Source organism: Vicugna pacos, chromosome 18 (genome assembly GCF_048564905.1).
Source record: "Vicugna pacos chromosome 18, VicPac4, whole genome shotgun sequence".
In the NCBI taxonomy this organism is placed as follows: Eukaryota; Metazoa; Chordata; class Mammalia; order Artiodactyla; family Camelidae; genus Vicugna; species Vicugna pacos.
The window spans coordinates 16,486,869-16,504,376 of NC_133004.1; the positions used below are offsets into that span (position 1 = coordinate 16,486,869).

At 41.9% G+C, this 17,508-nt stretch overlaps 1 protein-coding gene across 3 annotated transcripts in view; it reads right to left on the reverse strand.

Annotated features, from left to right (window-relative positions):
- The window catches only part of RBFOX1 (RNA binding fox-1 homolog 1), a 1,384,890-nt gene that overhangs the window by 16,393 nt on the left and 1,350,989 nt on the right, over positions 1-17,508 (reverse strand). The gene's annotated exons all lie outside the window — the stretch shown is intronic.

The following is a 17,508-nucleotide window of genomic DNA, read 5'->3' on the forward strand; positions in this document are numbered from 1 at the left end:
ATAAATGCATTTTTGGGTTTTCGTTTGATTCGTCTTAGTTCCAATGTTTCAAAAAGTATCTAGTTATTGAGCATTCCTTAAAACATCTTAAAAAAGTTTTACTGTTGCAAGAGGTACACTCTGGAATATAAATAGAGCTACCATGTGAAAACTCACTCGAATTTAACATTCAGCTGAAAATTCTATCATTACGCACCAGTGAAATCTAAACAAAATTATACATGGTCTGAGGATAGCATTTTTTTATGTTTCTTTTCCACATAAGACTTAACTAAGTTCGTTTATCACCTCTCTTAAAACAATGAAAGTTAGTGTTGTTGAATTTTTGCATCTTTCTGCTCTGACACAAACTTTTCGGGCCCCAGCGATACCTGGAATTGAATTTCCAAGGAGCAAAAAAATTAATATCCCTGAAAGTGAAGATGTTTGGGTTGAATATTTGTTTCGACTTGCTCCCCCTTTGACTTACTCAAGGGGCGTAAGGCACAGGCAGCTCACATTACGCGTATGGCATTCTTGGGTGGCCCAAACCAGCACTTAGATAGGACCTCTGTTTATAGCATGCTCAAAAGAAGGACTTACCATAACTAGGAATGGTGATCTGGTTTATCCAAAGGGGCAAGCTCTTTGGAATAGCCATTTGCTTATCTAAGAGGGGGGCCTCATTAGTGGGGTGGCTCTATCCACTCCATGCTCCCTAATCTTAAAGACACTGTGGACCTGCATCTCTCTTCTGCATTCTCCCTAGGAGCTGTCCAGCCTGCTAGACTCAGGGAAAGGCATGGGAGGCGACCAATGCAGATTAAGAAGTGACGATTGAATGAAGAGGGAAAACTGGTAAAAATGCAGCCTATGAGTATGGTTATAAAGGAATTAGACCCATGTCATTAATGGTACCAGATATTTAGAAAAATAAGATGATTGTCCTTTACAGCACTCTTTGTTTTTTGACATGATACACTTCACTCCTAAAAAAAAAAAAAAATGCTACCGTTTCTCCATTTCCTCCTCTTCCCTTCCTCCCTCCCTTCCTTCTTTTCTTTCTTTCTTTCTTTCTTTCTTTCTTTCTTTCTTTCTTTCTTTCTTTCTTTCTTTCTTTCTTTCTCTCTTTCTTTCTATGTCTCTTTCTTTGTCTCTTTCTCTCTTTCTTTGTCTCTTTCTCTCTTTCTCTCTTTCTCCCCTTTTTGATAATCTATATATATATTGGGCTTTTTCTTCAGTATCTTTTTTATTCCTGAGCAAATTTCTAAACAGAGGGGATTTTTCTCATTGATGACTCACTGTCTTCAGAAGAGCTGGCTCAGATAAACTCTGACTATCAAATCAAATCTACGTTAAAGCATAAAGAGTTATCACCAATAGTGGTATTTTAAAGAATATGCCAAGTACTCTGCAGCAATGCCAAAAAAGAATTTAGAAACATATTTGTAAAAAGTAGTAGCCATGTGGATGTATCAATTCTGCACTTAAAAAAAAAACCAACACAAGGAATCCCACTACACCCCGGCGGGGGCGGGGGGGGGCACCCTAACGTCTCAGAAAAGTGCCTTTCTGTGGAGCTCATTAACTCCGGAAGTCAACCTATGTGGTCACCCCTCCCCCTAAAATGCCATCTCATCGATTGATAAGTGTAATTAATAGGAAATGCCTGGAAAATAACAGTCTGGTAAGGGATACCCCACATGTCAGGCCAGCAGAGGGATCTGGGTGGGTTTCATCATCGTGTGTCTGTGTCTCCTCGGTGATGACATTTTTGTATACAGTCTGTCTCTGCCCACTTGAACTTGAGGATAACTGATCTATCTTAGACTGCCCATAAATGATATGATCCTCTGGGTGAAGTCCTTTACCCCAAATGACCAGAGAGAGATTAACGATGTAGCTGAGAAGCCTGGTATCCCCAAACAAGGTCTGGGACATTTAGTTCTCAGAGCAACACGGATCTGCTCTGGACGGTAGGGTCACCTCTTGAGAGGGGAAAGGAGGCTGAACCGGAGCCTGTCCCCTTTTGCTAATCCTAATCTGATCTTCACCCTCAACACAGATCCGAGGATTTAAACCTCAAAAACAGTTGCACCTGGTTTTCAAACAAACTGATTTACTTGGTGGTAAATCACCACCAAGTCTGGCTAGTTCTCAGCCTTGGCTGCACATGGTAAACACCTGGCAAGCTTCTTAAGTTCCCAGTGACCAGTTACAATGGGAAGCTCTGTGCGTGGGTCTCAAGCATCTGTAGTTTCTAAAGACCTCCACGTGACTCTAATATGCAGCTAAGGCTGAGAAGCGCTGGCTTGTCTAGTTGAATAGTTCTCACCATGGCTGCTCCTCGATTCACAGGGAGAGATTAAAAGGGAGCTAATGCCAGGCCCTCCTCCTGGGGGGTCCTGGCTTCACTGGTTGGGGACTGCGTCTGGAAAGAGGTTGTGCAGGGAATGCTTGGCAGGTGAACCTTATATCAACCGCAGGGGAGAAGCACTGGGTCTGGTACAGATGTGAATGGAAAGGGGATTGAGTCACAGAATCTCTTGCAGATTTTGCTTCTTTTGCAACTTCCATTTTGCCACCCACTGTGCTAGCCTCTAAGACAACAAAGATGCAACCCCAGGAACACCTCACATGGCCCAGGAATGGTTACTTCTGACTGCTGGAGGCCTTCTGAGAGAATGGACCTGAAACCTCGTTTCTGAAGGAGAACCTGCTGAACAGTAGCCGTATTATTGTGTCCTCTGGTTTTGCTTCCTTCCCTGTTCCTCTTATTTTACCACCTCCCATGGGTTTACTCAAGATCGTCTTGGCTAGTTCTTTCCGTTTTTTCCTTGTGAGTCTGCATCTAATTCTCTTCCATTTTTTTCATCTAGACTTCCCCCTTTTTTTTTTTTTTACCCCTCCTTCTACTCCAGAATTTCTCACACTTCCCTGAAGACAAAAATTACCTAGAATGCTTGGTAAAAATAGATTCCAGGCCTTGGATCCTGACCACCTGCATGGGAATTTCCAGGAGAGATGTCAGAACACCTGTAGACCCAGCCTGACTGGGGACCAGCTCACACCTCCAGGGAGGAAATTGTGGTTCCAGGTAATTCTTACCATGGAGAAATTTGGAAAATCTTGCTGAGAGATTGCCTGCAAGCTCATGCGCATTTTCCTTTCAGAGCCCACCTTCCCCGGGAAGGCTGTTTAATACAGGGAGGCTTTGTGGGAGAAGAGAGGATTTCTCATTTCAGAAAAATAAGGAAATAGTAAATTACCAAGCACAAGGGTGAAGGCAGTGGTCCTCTTTGGACTCTCTGGAATGTTGACGCTCAAGAGCCGTGACCGCATGTTGATGGAGCCCCTGTCCATGACAGACAGTTGCCAAGTGCGATACATACGTAATACTTCATTTAATTTTCCTTGCAGCCCCTCTTACTATCCCCATCTTCATAGATGAGGGTACAGAGCCGTAGAAACATTATGCAGTGTGAGCAAGCAGTTAAGGGATGGAGAAGAAATCTGGACATAGCTGGGTTGGCGCTAGACCTCAACTCTTACTTGCGGTCTAAGATTCTGTTCAGGGGAGCTCACGAAGAGCATAGAGTCAGCGATGGGTGCAGGGCCTCTACGGAGGAACTTCCAAGTACGGTTCTGAGTCTTCAGTCCCTCCAAGACAAAATGATGGAGTCTTTGGATTCCCCTCTGAATAAGATGTAATTGAGGCTTGAGCAGGATAATTATATTCTGCTGTAACAACAGCTTGTGGGGGGGGGCATGGCATGGGCTACGGTCTTTCTTTTTATTCTGTCACCAGACTCCACGATGGTTTACGAGGGTTTCCACAGACCCACCACCTAGGCTCTGGATCTGACTCAGCTGGTGGCACGTTTAAAGGAGGCCTGTGACTCGCCGTATCATCCTTACTATCCCACTATTCATCTTAGGCTGCACCTCATCTCTTCGCAATTTTCTTTTCTTCTGAAAAATCACCCACGGCTGAATTCTAAGAGTCAAATTAAAAGAATCGCCAACCAGGATGGCTGGAGGGGATGTGAGAAACTGGGTATCAAGAACCGTCTGGCACGGGTAGGGGTTGGGGGAAAGGCCAGGCAGGGAGTGTGCTCCCAGCAAATAAGATTGGTTTTTAAGTTTTCCTGTTAAAGATTCTGGTCATTCATCACTCTTTGGCCTCTTAATGCTTTTTTGTCACAATTGTTACCTAAACCTCTGGGCTGGATACCACTCATAGTGTTTCTGTTTGTATCCAGTGCTATGAATACTGAATCTAACACACACACACGCACACACACACACACACACACACGCACACACGCACACACACTGAGATGTGATTAAAACTCTCCAAGGCTATCTACTAAAAAAACCCTACAGCCGGAGAAGTGGGTCTTCTGGTCTGGCAGATGGCAGCCCCGAGATGCACAAAGACGATAGTGGGACCGAGTCAAATTAATCCTGTCTGTAGGCTCTGGGCAATCTGTTGGTTATAAAGCAGAGCTTCTTAAACCTGAGGGCCCATTACAATCAGCTAAGATTTAGAAAATATATATATATAAAATACCAACAGCCAGGCCCATTCCCCAGTCATTTAAGTCAGAATCTTTGAGAGTGGCTCCCAGGCACAGGGAGACCCGAAAAGCCACTCAGGTGATTTTACTGTATCAGCCAGCACCGAGACCTCACGCCTCACTGCAGGAATACTTCTCAGCACATATGTGCCCTGCCTTTGCAGAAAACAAGAGCTGCTGTGTCTTTTAGTTTTTTAATTAAATTGCAGTAGTGTTGATCTCCATAATTTATAATTATTAATATTATAATTATTGATAATGATAATAAATATTTAATATGTTCGTTATGATTATTAATTTCTAGCACTCTGCTTACTAGGTGCTCCCCTTTGGACCTGTAAAATTAGGTGGAAATGCACAATAATCAGATATTTTGGTTGCTCATCTTAAAATGTTGCTGGAAGGGCCATGTGGAATCTAGCCATGCGGGCTTTCTGAAGAATTAAATATAACATGCAGAAATACGGTGCTCCTATTAAAGTCCTATTTGGTGCCTTTACTAATAGTTTACTGGTATTGTTCATTCATTCCTCAGATGGTTAATGAGGGCTTGCTACATGCCAGGCACCCAGCTAAGCTTAAGGGGTTCAACGATGTGCGCCTGGCTTTTAAGTCACTGAGGAACAGCTATACTGGGCCTGGCTCTCTGGAAGCTCATAATCTAATTTAAATTTCAATTTTATCACCTTGAAAAGGAGACTTACTTGCTTGTGATCTGTATTTTACCATCCTTCCCCTGACTCAGTTCTAAAACTCTAATCAAGAATTGTACGACCCATTCAGATTCATATTTTTTCCTGCCCTATTATTTTTTATCTATCTATCTATCTATCTATCTATCTATCTATCTATCTATCTATCTATCTATCTAGTATTATATGTGTTTCAAGAGGCTATGGCAAATTGTAGAATAAGATGGGTTATAAGCAAACCAGCCAGTGAATAGATTGTCTACAGACTCCTCTGAAAGGCTCTATCCAGATTTTTGTATTTTAAAAGGGGAATACATTAACACCCATTCAAAACTATTTCACCGAGCCACTGTTCCTACTGCTAACACTGCATACATAACAAAGTTTAAATGTAAACGGGGTTAAGGACTGTGAATCTGTCCCCAGTTTGAAAGGTCCACCAAGAACCTCTGGGTTTTGGAGATTCAAATGCCCAGGCGGCTCCATTTCCTGGAGACCTTGAGGACAGAAATGTTAGTTTCTCCAACATTTAATAGTCTCCTCAGTTCCCACTGCGCCTCTTTTCTAGGCTAAAGTGAAAGAGAAGTAACTGAATCTGGAAGCCAGGCTCAGTCAGGCACAAGCTGCGTTCCAACAGAAAAACCATTTCACCTTTCTGGGCCTCAGTTTTCTCATCTGGAAAATGGGAACAAAAGTAGCACACACTCCTCTTAGGTTTGTGTGTGCAGATCAATGAGAACATGAGTGTGAAAGCACTTCATTTGGGGGAAAGTGCCACTTCTTTTTCTGGGCATGTGGACTCATGAAGAATACAGTCTTCTCTTCCCCCACAAAGAGGCTGGGTGTTTGTGTTGTTAAGCCCTGGGCTCCCATGGTTTTAGGGCAAGAGGGTGATATTTAAGAGCCTTTTGAGGTTATAGGTCATTTTAAAGATGGGCTGGGCCCTACAGGAAGGCCAAATCCCACCTCAGCTTTGGTCGGTTGGGTCGGGACAGCAAAGTTGAGGACAGAAGGAGCTTCTCAGGGGACTGAGTATCTATCCCAGGGTGGAAATGTGTCTGGCAGGGTCTCTGAGCAGCATGTGTGTTTCCTAAGGGAACAGCCCAGTGGTTGAGCACGCACTTAACATGAACAAGGTCCTAGGTTCAACCCCATTACCTCCACTAAAAAAACCCACTCATGTTGGGGAGAGGAATCCTGAGCTGCTGGGGGCTCAGGTAGGGCATAGGGTGTCCAGGCTGAGGCTCTGGAGGGTGAAGAGGCCACACTGAGAAGGTCTGGGTCCACCTAGGAGTTATGTGCAAAATAAAGTCAGCTGATGGTGGAAAGTTCCAGAACCTTACTAACCCCCAGGGGGTTCCAGTGCCCCACTACCACCACAGCATTGGACTTCTCACCAGTCACAATGGGGGAAAGGCAACATAGGCAGATTAGGTTTGAGTTCATCTCTTCGTGGAGCAACTGATTTTACAGAAATCTAAAGCATTGTCGCTTTGAGGGCTGGGTTTACACTGGGAGAGCTGGCGGTTTTTCCTACGGAGCTGACACATCCCTGACAGCCTGAGCTCCTCCATGGACAGAAATGAAAAAAAAAATCCAGGAGAAGGATGAACAGAAGGACAGGCTGTTTGATCTCATGGTCCTCAGTTCCTTCTTGCTTCAAAATTTTGTCACTCAATCTCTTTCCCCCCCAGTTTTGAGATATGATTGACAAATAAAAATCTTATATAATTAGATTGTACAATTTGCTTTTTTAAAGGTGCACAAAGTGATGATTTAATATACATATACATTGTGAAATCATCACAACAATCAAGCTAATTAACACATCCATCACTTCACAGAGTCACCTTTCTTGGTCTGTGGTGAGGACACTCAAGATCTACTCTCTTAACAAATGTCAGGTATATCTAGTTTCAAATTCTAGAATAGAAGTCGATTTCAGAACAAACAAAACAAAAAACTTGTAGAGTTGAAAAAATTATTCTAACTCAGAAAAACTACTTCCCCAGGAAGTTACTCATTTTTGAGTCAAGAACAAAACAAAATATGCCCATAGTTTAGTGATGCTGCTGCTGCTGCTACTGCTAATAATAGTAATAATAATAATAACAACAACAACATTCTGGGTGCTATTTAGTGTCAGGTGCTCTTTGAGGAGCCAGCACTCATGTCCACAGTGAATTTTCACTACAACCCAGTGAGGCGGGCATCACTCATTAGCCCCACTTTAAAGATGAGAAAATGGAGGATCAAATAAGCCATCAGCTTGCTGGTATCACCTCGCGTTGTAAGTAACTGGCCTGAGATTCAGGCTCTAAGTCTGCAGGTGAATGAGCAAAGGTCTGCTAATGTCTGCACCAATCAGAGTAGGTTCAATGAGTATGAAAGACCTTGTTTCACGTGTTGACCAGGCCAATGACAAGTTGAGCAAAGCACAGGTTCTCAGAATGTTAGTGTTACGGTGGGTCCTAGAGTTGGCCTCGTCCAAAAATGACTTGCACTTTTAAAGGGATTCAATGTCATTTGCTGGCTTTGGCCTATATATTCAATGCTTTCAAATAATCACATACACTCTAAAATATCTGTCTATCAGCAATTAAGTTATTGATAATGCCAGGCTTTTTTTTTTTTTTAACCACCTCTTTTGGTTTATAAAGCAATGTTCACCTTCATCTCTATCTGATTCTCATTGGTATTAATACTGCCCATTTAGCAGATGACCAAAACTGAGGCTCAGTAAAGGTAAGATAAATCAGATGTGACTTTCCCAGGGTACATTTTACAATGGTGTGAGTCTACGGTATTATGCAACCAATGAGACGATATCAGCATGGAATCACTTTCATTATTCTTGGATCTTTAGGGTAAAGAAAATGATTATTCCGGGACCCTAGGCTAGTTTGGGGAGGGAGTCACAATAGAATGGATTGTGGAGGATACCTAACCATTGACAGCTCTTAACTTTCTCATTGAGAAAGAGAGAAAGGAGACAGAGATGGTTCCAAACCAACATTTTACAAAGACAAATGCTCTTACACGTGCAAGACTTGTGGAGGGAGAACCCCGCATCACCATTATTTGCTGCCCACTGGCATAGAATTGAAGCTTGCTTTCTAGAATGGTGCTTCTCACACTTCTTACAAATCACCCTGGGATCTTGAAAATGCAGATTCTGATTCACGTGGGACTCGAGATTCTGCATTACTCACAAGTTCCTGGTGAGGCCAATTTGGTTGTACTGGGAGCTACACTTTGCAGAGCAAGGCTCTAAGGACCCTCCCAATGAACCACTTAAATTTCAAGTAATCTTGACATTTCAGAACAGAAGAAGGTAATCACTTCTTTCCCTGTTGTTGGTTTTGTTTTAAGTTCAAGACAGAGCCGTTGACAAAAACAGTAGAAAGAAAGCAGAGAAATGACCAGTTCTGAGAAATCTGCAGAGATGATATTTTCCAGGACACATTTTAGAATGCCCCCACCCCCAGCACCTGGGCTCATATTCTGTTCACTAGAAGTAGTCCGCAAACCCTCTAACAACACAGAAACGATGAGGGGAAAAAAAAAGTACCTCATCTCTTAATGCAGTCTAAAACTTCACATCACAAAATTGGACCATGAAAGGCGGCAGGGACTAAGAGGATGCTTGGAGCATCCAGCGATCCTGGTTTTCCTTTTAAAGAAATCCCATGGCTGCAAAAACAGCAGGAACCACTGATCCAGGTTATCAGATGTGTGATGTGTTTCTGTCATCCCGGGCCAAAGCGTTTCCATCTACGTGATTAAGATAATTAAGGGAAGGGTGTGTCTGGCTTAGATTCTGTCTCGTGTCCCCCCACAATCTATTGATGTGTCCATACGCTCACACATCATAATGCAGCAAGAGCAAGCCTGGCAACAGTGACAAAATCGCCAAGTTCGTTCCTCCTTATGGAGATTCGCTCACGCTCTCACCTTCCAAACTCCCGTCCCCCTAAAAGCGCATAGTGGTCCCTACTCTAAATGTTTTGTATGTTAATTAAAGATGAAATGCACTGTGGTTTGGAGGAGAAGCTAATCGCCGAGGACTCCATCCCTGTGCTTCAGAGCAGGGAGAAAACAGGGGAAAGCCATTTATTTCTGCCCAGTGACTGTTCACATGCATGTACGACACACCAAATAAGAAAATAAGACAGAGGCCACGTTTAGATCGAAATCAGTTGTCCTGGCCAAGAATTCAAAGTTCTCTTCATCGGCACAAGAGTCAGAACTCGCTTTGCTAACTTTAAAAAGAATCCTCGAAATGTTAAGTGAAAAGTTCGCTCTCACCCTAAAAGAGAGATTTTTCCAGTGTATCTGGTGGTGACTAAAAAATAAAAGGCCAAGCGGAGAGGGCTTAATTTTTGCCGCGTTCATGAATGCTTCATGGGCCCAGAGTCTACCGGGTGTGTATTCCCTTCTAAGTAGGCTGGAATGCTGTCTTCCACGAGCAAGGTTCTTTATTTGCAACAGAATTGGCTCACCCAGAGGCTTCTGCGTACAGGCGCTCATCGGAGACTTCTGACCTGCCTCTAGAAAGCAGAAACCTGCTTTCTCACCTGCCTCTAAACCCTTCACAGCTGAGGGATCCTGATGGCGCTACTTAAAAGATAGGTTTTATTTGCTTTTCGGCGGCCTATCAAGTCAATGATCTGCAACCTGGGAAGGATGTAATTAGGCCATGACATGACCAAAGGAGTTGTTACATCCTGTCTTGTCACTGGCGCACGTGTCTGCCCACATGGCTGTGACAGCTATGGTCTACTGGGTTTGGAATTTCTGTTAATGTCTCCCCAACTCCTTCTTGGTCCAGTCTGTTGACTATTATGGGCTTGCTCTTTTTTTTTTTCCTTTTTACTGCTTCAATTAAATTACATATTCATCCACCAGTGCATAACAGTTGTTAAGAAGCCGTTATGGATTATGGACCAAAGGCAATTAGTTCTTGAAACAAAAAATTAAGCATTTTTTTTCTTTTAACGTGTGTGTGTGTGTGCAAATTAAAAATAAGACAAACTCAGAAAATACACCTGTCAGTAACAATCATGCTACTTTTCAGCACTGAGAGCTGTGTGCCCATAAACACAAGTTCCAAAAATCACACTGATGCTGCCATCCAGAGCTATGCATGCCCTCCTTCACTGTTTCAGAGCCACCTCACTAGTTACCAGATGGAATCAGTGTTGATCTACAGAGTAGGTTGGCAGAAAATACAATTATCTCAGTTATCGTAATTTTTTTTTGATGAATGCTCAGTCAGAACTATTGATCCATAAGGAAAATAAATCAACGAGAGCATGAAATGCCATTCGCTTTTTAATCATTAAGTTGCGTCTTAGTTAGGACTATTTAAAGTTGCAAACGTGCCTCTGCCCTGACGTCATAACAATAGCATAAGGATGTAGAAACACGCCAGGACGTGGACTGACAGACATTGGATTCAAAGCCCAATCGTCGGACTTCCCAGAGCCTACATCCCCCCGCCTGGACCCCCGGCCCCCATCTGCACACTGGGGATTCTACTTAGGGTGACCACCCATGTTCTGCTTGTCCCGAGACAGTGCTAGTTGAAGTCTGTTGTCCCGGAATCATGACCAACAGTGCGTCCCTTCTCTGTCCCATTTTCAATGATCACTGTGTGAGCGCCCTAACTATACTGCTTACACGATCCAATTGTTTGTTCCAATGCTTTACATAGTACCTGACGCACAAGAGACACTACCTGAGAATTAACTTCAAAGTAGAAATCTACATGGTGAAAAGATTTAAAAAAAAATTGGCAGGACACAATCTTAGACTGCTCCCTTTAAGAAATCCTGACATATTAAAATCCAAACTTTGGAGGACTGATCAATTGAAGGTCTTTCATAGGTCCCCACCCGCAAAACAAAAAGGAAAAAGAAACCAAACAGGAACTATTCCTGGAATTCAGTGGATTACAAAGGATTAGATTTGCATACAGTCCCACCTATTCTATGTTAAAAGGCTTGTCAACACATAATCAGTTGAGTGGTTTTGGTCATTATTCTTCCTAAGTGTTGACTCTGGAACAGAGTCAGACAACAGACTTAAACTCCTGAATTTTGGAGATTCAGGTGGAACTGAAATCTCCTACATCATTTTGGTTTCTTCCAAGCTCACTTCTGGTGCCCAGAATTAAAGCTCTTCATTGGCTAGGTTATGGAAATATAAAAATGAAATATGAAAAATTTGAATTTAGGCATATGAAAATGTGTACATGCATATAAAAATAAAAACAAGAGCACTTTATGTTGTGCCCTTTATGTGCCAAACATTTCATAGGCAGTGTCTCAAGCTTCCAAACCGCTCTGTAAGGTGGGATCAGTTTACCCATAACAGATGCAGTGATGGAGTACGAAGAAATTACTTCTTAAGGTTGCTCCACTGAGATGCAATAGAGCCTGGGGATTACGGGCATCGACTTTAGCTTTCAAGCTACGCTGAGCTGAGCAATTTCTTTATCCCCCTCCCCAAACTTGCTTTCCTCATCTATAAGATGGAGGTGGCGACATCAATTTAATAGGGTTGGCGTAACAGTCCCAGGACTGCCTCTGTAAAGCACTTAGAATGGTGCCTATCACATAGTGAGGACTCCACAAATTGCCATTGTTATCATTGCTATTATCATAATTATGGTTATCGTTATCCCAGAAAGTGATCTGAATCAAAGTTTGCTTAGCCACTGCATTAAACTCTAAGGCATCTTAGTAAATAGTGCAATTAATAAAGTCCTTTCTTTCCACCTAATGAACATTTTAACAGGAGCGTTGCCATATAGACTGCAAGTTTTATTGAAGACATTCATTTTCATCTGGCACGTGTGCCTTGTAATGGCAAGCTTACGGGCAATACCTATCTGTCTCCAGTTACCCCAAAGCTGCCTAGAATCACTAGCTTCACTTTCTCCTCAGAAGGGGACCGTGAATCACCAAAAAACCCCCAAATGAATCAATTAAGAAAGTGAACTTTACACTAAAAAGAAGAATACAAATATAAATAAACTAAGAATATATTATACACACTACTGTGTATGAATATATATTTCAGCCTGGTATTCCAGTGATGGGGGGAAAAAAAAGGATGTGCTTTTCTGGGCACTGGAGTACAGTGGGATATAAATAAAGACATTAGTGACTCTCTCGTCTGCATTTCTTTTGCAAGTACACTGAATGTCTTCTTTTTTTTTTTTTTAACTGCAGAACCCAGGAGAGCTCATCAGGATGAGGAAAACAGCAGAAAGGGTTAAAAGCTAAACTCAAGAACAACTTCAACAAGGCACCATCAAAAAAGATACAGAGGGGTAACCACTGTTCACAGCCTTGTTTTGACTCAGCAGGTTAGAATCTGAATCCAAGATGGCTTCCTCCTGACCCTGGGTCCTTGTCTTAATTGTGGAGCTGGCATGCCTACACGTCTGTCCCCTCTGGACATCCGTGGACTAAGCCCCCAGTTCCTCGTTCATCTGCGAATACCATTCTTGGCATTCCCCAAGTTTGACGATGCCCTCCCTCTATTTTCCTCACCAGTGGATTTCTCAAAAAAGACTGAAAATGTAAATAAAATGGGCTAGGGAGTCTGCTGTGGACTTGCCAGCTTTTATTTTGCCAAGTGAGAATGTTAAAAACAAAATGGGATACAAAAGAAGAAAGCAAAACGAAGCTACCACTTGCTGTCGGCATCATTTCATGAAAAAATAGCTATTTTTCACAGCAGCTAAGGAAGGAGCCTGGATAAAGCCTGCGCATCCCACAGACAAGGGAGTTGACGGCTGCGTTGTGTGGTCCATGTTCCACTCCTGTCCTGGCAAACTGGGAAGTGTGCCGCCAGAGACAGCCAGCAGGTCTTGAACTGGCCATGGGAGATACTGCTTCCCACAAAGCACTGGGATTGGATCTTGAAATCTCTCCTTGCACACATCACAAAGAGCTGGTGCAGAGGCTTGGTCCTGCTTGTCGACTAGAAACAGTTTCAACCCTTATCCAGCTTGGTTCACAGGAGAGGAATGGGGAATACAATGGAACGTCCCTCCTTTATCTGCACTGTCTGCCCTCATGAAGGGATCCATGTTCATATTATCCATCGTTGAAGCTTTCTGCATGCTACCCCCACAGCAAGAAAAAGTAAAATTGTTATGTCCCTGAAGTATAGCAGTATTTTCCAAATTAACCTTTCTACCAAAAAGATGGTAAATTAAATTTGCCATTCAGGGTGTTCATATGCTTTATAGGCTGGTAACCACTTTATTTTTAGTCTATGTGATTGATAAGGATGCCACATCAAATGGTATATCATCTTAAATGCAATTATTAGCCTTATTTTAATGACAGAATTTCTCCATTATTTAATCTGAGTCCAGGAAGTAAAAAGTCCTAAAATAGATAGGGAGTACCCATAGTAATGGAAATCAACTGGAATCCCTTGACTTTTCTAGTTTAGATCAAACTAAGGTTGTACATAAAGATTTAGTTCTATATTCTGTAGTTAAGCTTATGATGAAATATTATGAGACAGTAGAGAGAGTCTTTTCCTGTCTGTCCATCTTTCCTTCCTTCCTCCCTTCCTTTCTTCCTCCCTTCTTTCCATCCTTCCTTCCTTCCTTTCTCTCCCTCTCTCTTCCTCTTTTCCTTTTTCTTCCTCTCTCCCTCCTTCCCTTCCTCTCTCCTCACTCTCTTTCCATTCATCTACCTAACCACCTATATATCTATTTATCTTTCTACCCATCCATCCATCCATCCATCCACGCATCCATCCATCTATCCATCCGTCCATCTAAGTATGTATGTTTCTATCTCCATCACCACATAATTTTAAATGGGTGTAGATTGACCTCTCCATGACCACAAAGACATGACTACTTAGTCCTATTCAGTTTTAAGAAAGCACTGCTCATCTATTTCTCTCTGAAATAGAACCTTTTATTCATAGCTTATGAATATCACATTTAAAAGATGTTCTAACATGTGGCCTGAGACTGGCTGAACTTGACAAGTCCTGGCCTCCCTGCGTTAGGATTTATCTCGATACTCTTACGAGTCCTTTGTGAGGTCCTAAGGCAAAAGTGTGTGTGTGTGTGTGTTGTATACACACATATTTTTCACGTATGTGTATGAATAATATATATACACAACACACACATATGTATGACTATACATCTATATCTCAAATGCAGAGAGCAAGATAGTTGATATGATGGCATTTTAATTGGGGTTCTGTTAAGCTGAGCTATATGAAATTGCCAATATTCTACCATTTTGGTCACAAAAAACCAGCAATTTCATACGGTACAGTCTAATACTATGTTGCCAGTGAAACTTAAAAGCCTCAAAAAACAAACAAAACAGGGTAGAAAATAAAACAATCAGAAGCCTTCTGCCTGTTGTCTCTTCTGCTCAGTCTGGGGACACCTGCACACTGGGGCTATTACTGTATGTCAAAAGCTGCTGACTTTCGGATCTTTACAGAAATGCTTGTCTTATGTGAAAAGAGTGGCCCAGGGTAGCTCTCGGGGCAAACGGATGGTCGTGAAATCTCCGAGTGAACCACGCTCTTGCTTTCTTCTCTAGCTGGTCTGAATCTAGTCCCTCCCTTCCGCCCTGATGTGGAGGGACGTTTTCATGCATTGGTTGTTAGGGGATGTTAGAATGTTTAGCAAGCAGGACAAGCATGATGAATGTCTCCCTTTTTGGTGAGATAACGTTTTCATCAAAGCTATGTACGCATCAGACATATTTACCCAAATATCTGTAGCATAATTCCCTGAAAAGGAAGTAATCTTCCCCACATCCCCACCCCCGACCGCCTCCCAGGTTGGCTGCTCAAAGATGCAACAACGACCAAGTCATAATACACAAAGAAACCAAGAGCCAATCCAGAGAGAGAAGCCTGCCCCCAGGCTTAATTCAAGCAAGCCATTCATCGAGCTAATGTGATGATGGACCTGTCAAATCCAGAACATGTCACGGACACATTAGCAACACCAAGTGGCATGCAATGACTGGATGACCATCGGCCCCACTGCCATGCTTTGATTGGTTCAAGCTCAGAAAACAATCTCCTTTGAGAGTTTGGACAGTCGGCTTTCCACGAATCAAAGTGAGATTAGAAATCAAGATCTGAGGTGAGGTCAGGTGCTTACCAAATGTTCCCTAAGTGCCAAGGAAAGATGTTTGCCTCTTGCCGTTAAATTCGTCAAAGAGACTATAAAATTACCTAGTCCAGTCAGGTCTTTTTCTTTGGGGGAAATCTCTGCCCACACCAGATGGTCTTCATTCTGGAGGTCAGCATTCAGAAACCCTCAGGGTCCTCTGAGATAATCAGCATGTGATCATTTAACCAGGAAGATGATGGGCAGAGAGTTGCAAAGTGGCCGTCAAGGACCTTCTGGCCAGTCCTGAGGTTACTGGAGTTCAAGATCTTCCTAAGGCCCCTGAATCTTTAATTTGATGAGGGCTTAATTTGTGCTGATTAAAGGTAAAATTCTACCGACTGGGGACACCAAACTTCTTTCGCTTTCAAGATGTCTGAAGAGTGAATCTCATGATTACAGAGAAAGTTTGTTGCCATTTCTCTTTTGATCAAGTTGACAGCCAGTGAGCATTACCAAAACATTCTCTATTCCTGCTAATTTTACTTCCTATTTTGAAGAAGTTTCTTTGGATTAAGGAGCTCCTCATCCTGCCTGTCTTCTAAGAGTAGGAACTAAGAGAGTCTCTCACTACTGAAATTACAATGTGATTGAATGTAAAAGGAAGTGATTACACAACTGCCCTGGGGTAATTCTACGTACTTGGCATCTTTAATCTCGATTCGAAAGCTACTCTGATAATTTCACATTTCCCCCCAAATATGTGTCTTCTATAAAACGGTCTTCCTTCTCTTTACCTGCTTACTAAAAACAAAAGGAAGCACCACTATCTCATCAATACACTTTACAAATCTAACCAGAAACATCACTGTAGAGACTGTGTTCTGGTAATTTACCTGGTACTTGTTTCCCTTAATGCAACATTTCCATATGTGGCCAGTGTCTTGCTTATAATAAAGTGAAGCAGTGATCAATTTCTGCAGCAACCAAAAAGACCTAATGGGCAAATTTCTTTAATGAACAACAAGAGGCCAATTACACAGACAAGAGTATATTTAGTTGGTTTCTTCAACTGAAACTATTATGCTAAAGTGGGAATTGCAGAATTATTTAAGATTTACCAATCCAAGAATGAGGGCAATTTTTCAGTAGGATATGCCACCAATGAGAAATCTTAATAATATTAAAATCACAGATTTCATACATACACTTGCCTCTGTGGTGCCCCTGAATGCAGCAAAATTTTAACTTAATTTTTAGATGAATGCCAATGGAGATGACCAGATTCGCAAGTAATTCTATCTAAAAATAGTATTAAACATTGGTTTTTTTCTTTCCAAATGTCTAGATTGGTCTTATAGAAGAAAGCAATTTAAATTATATCTTTGTAATTAACCTTTTTTTTCAGCTTGGGGATAGATGCACTTCTACTGAGAAGCGAGATGAAAATCCAAAGAAATAAATCTGTTTAAGTTTCATATAATTATGCAGCAGGCTAAAGTTCCTATGATTATAATTATATCCAAAGTGGGTGTTTGAGAATTTAGAATCTCGAGATATTTTCATAAAAATAATTAAGGGTTGTAGATGAACCACATTACAATTGATACTTTGTGAATCTTCCATGTGCAGAAATTTAATAGCATTAAGCCTTTTCATTTGTAGGATGATCCTGAGTATTTCAAGATTGTCATCATTTTTATTAGCTTTTTTGACCCTCTCAATTTTCCTAATCCAGTGTCAAAGTGGATTGAAGATAACAGCTTCCATAGAGTATATTTTGCATTCTGGCAACGGATCATTGGGTAACTGGACAATTTATGTATTTAGAACTGCATGTTGACGATTGTTTGGATTCCTTTGGAGACTCCCTCCAGCCTTGAGAGCTCATTATGGCTGTTTATTGGAACATAGTAATAGTGCCTGCTTACAACCGGACAAAAGATCTCCATTCTATCTTGCCAAAGAGCCATTGATTACAAGTCTATGCATGGGGTTTTCAAAGTGCAGCTTTCAGGGTTCAAGAATTTCTTTTGCTTTGGTATACCTCAGAAGAATTCTGGAGCTACAATGAGCTAACAACACATCTTGTGAGAAATGGAATGGGACTGCAGAGAAAGCACACCACGGCAAA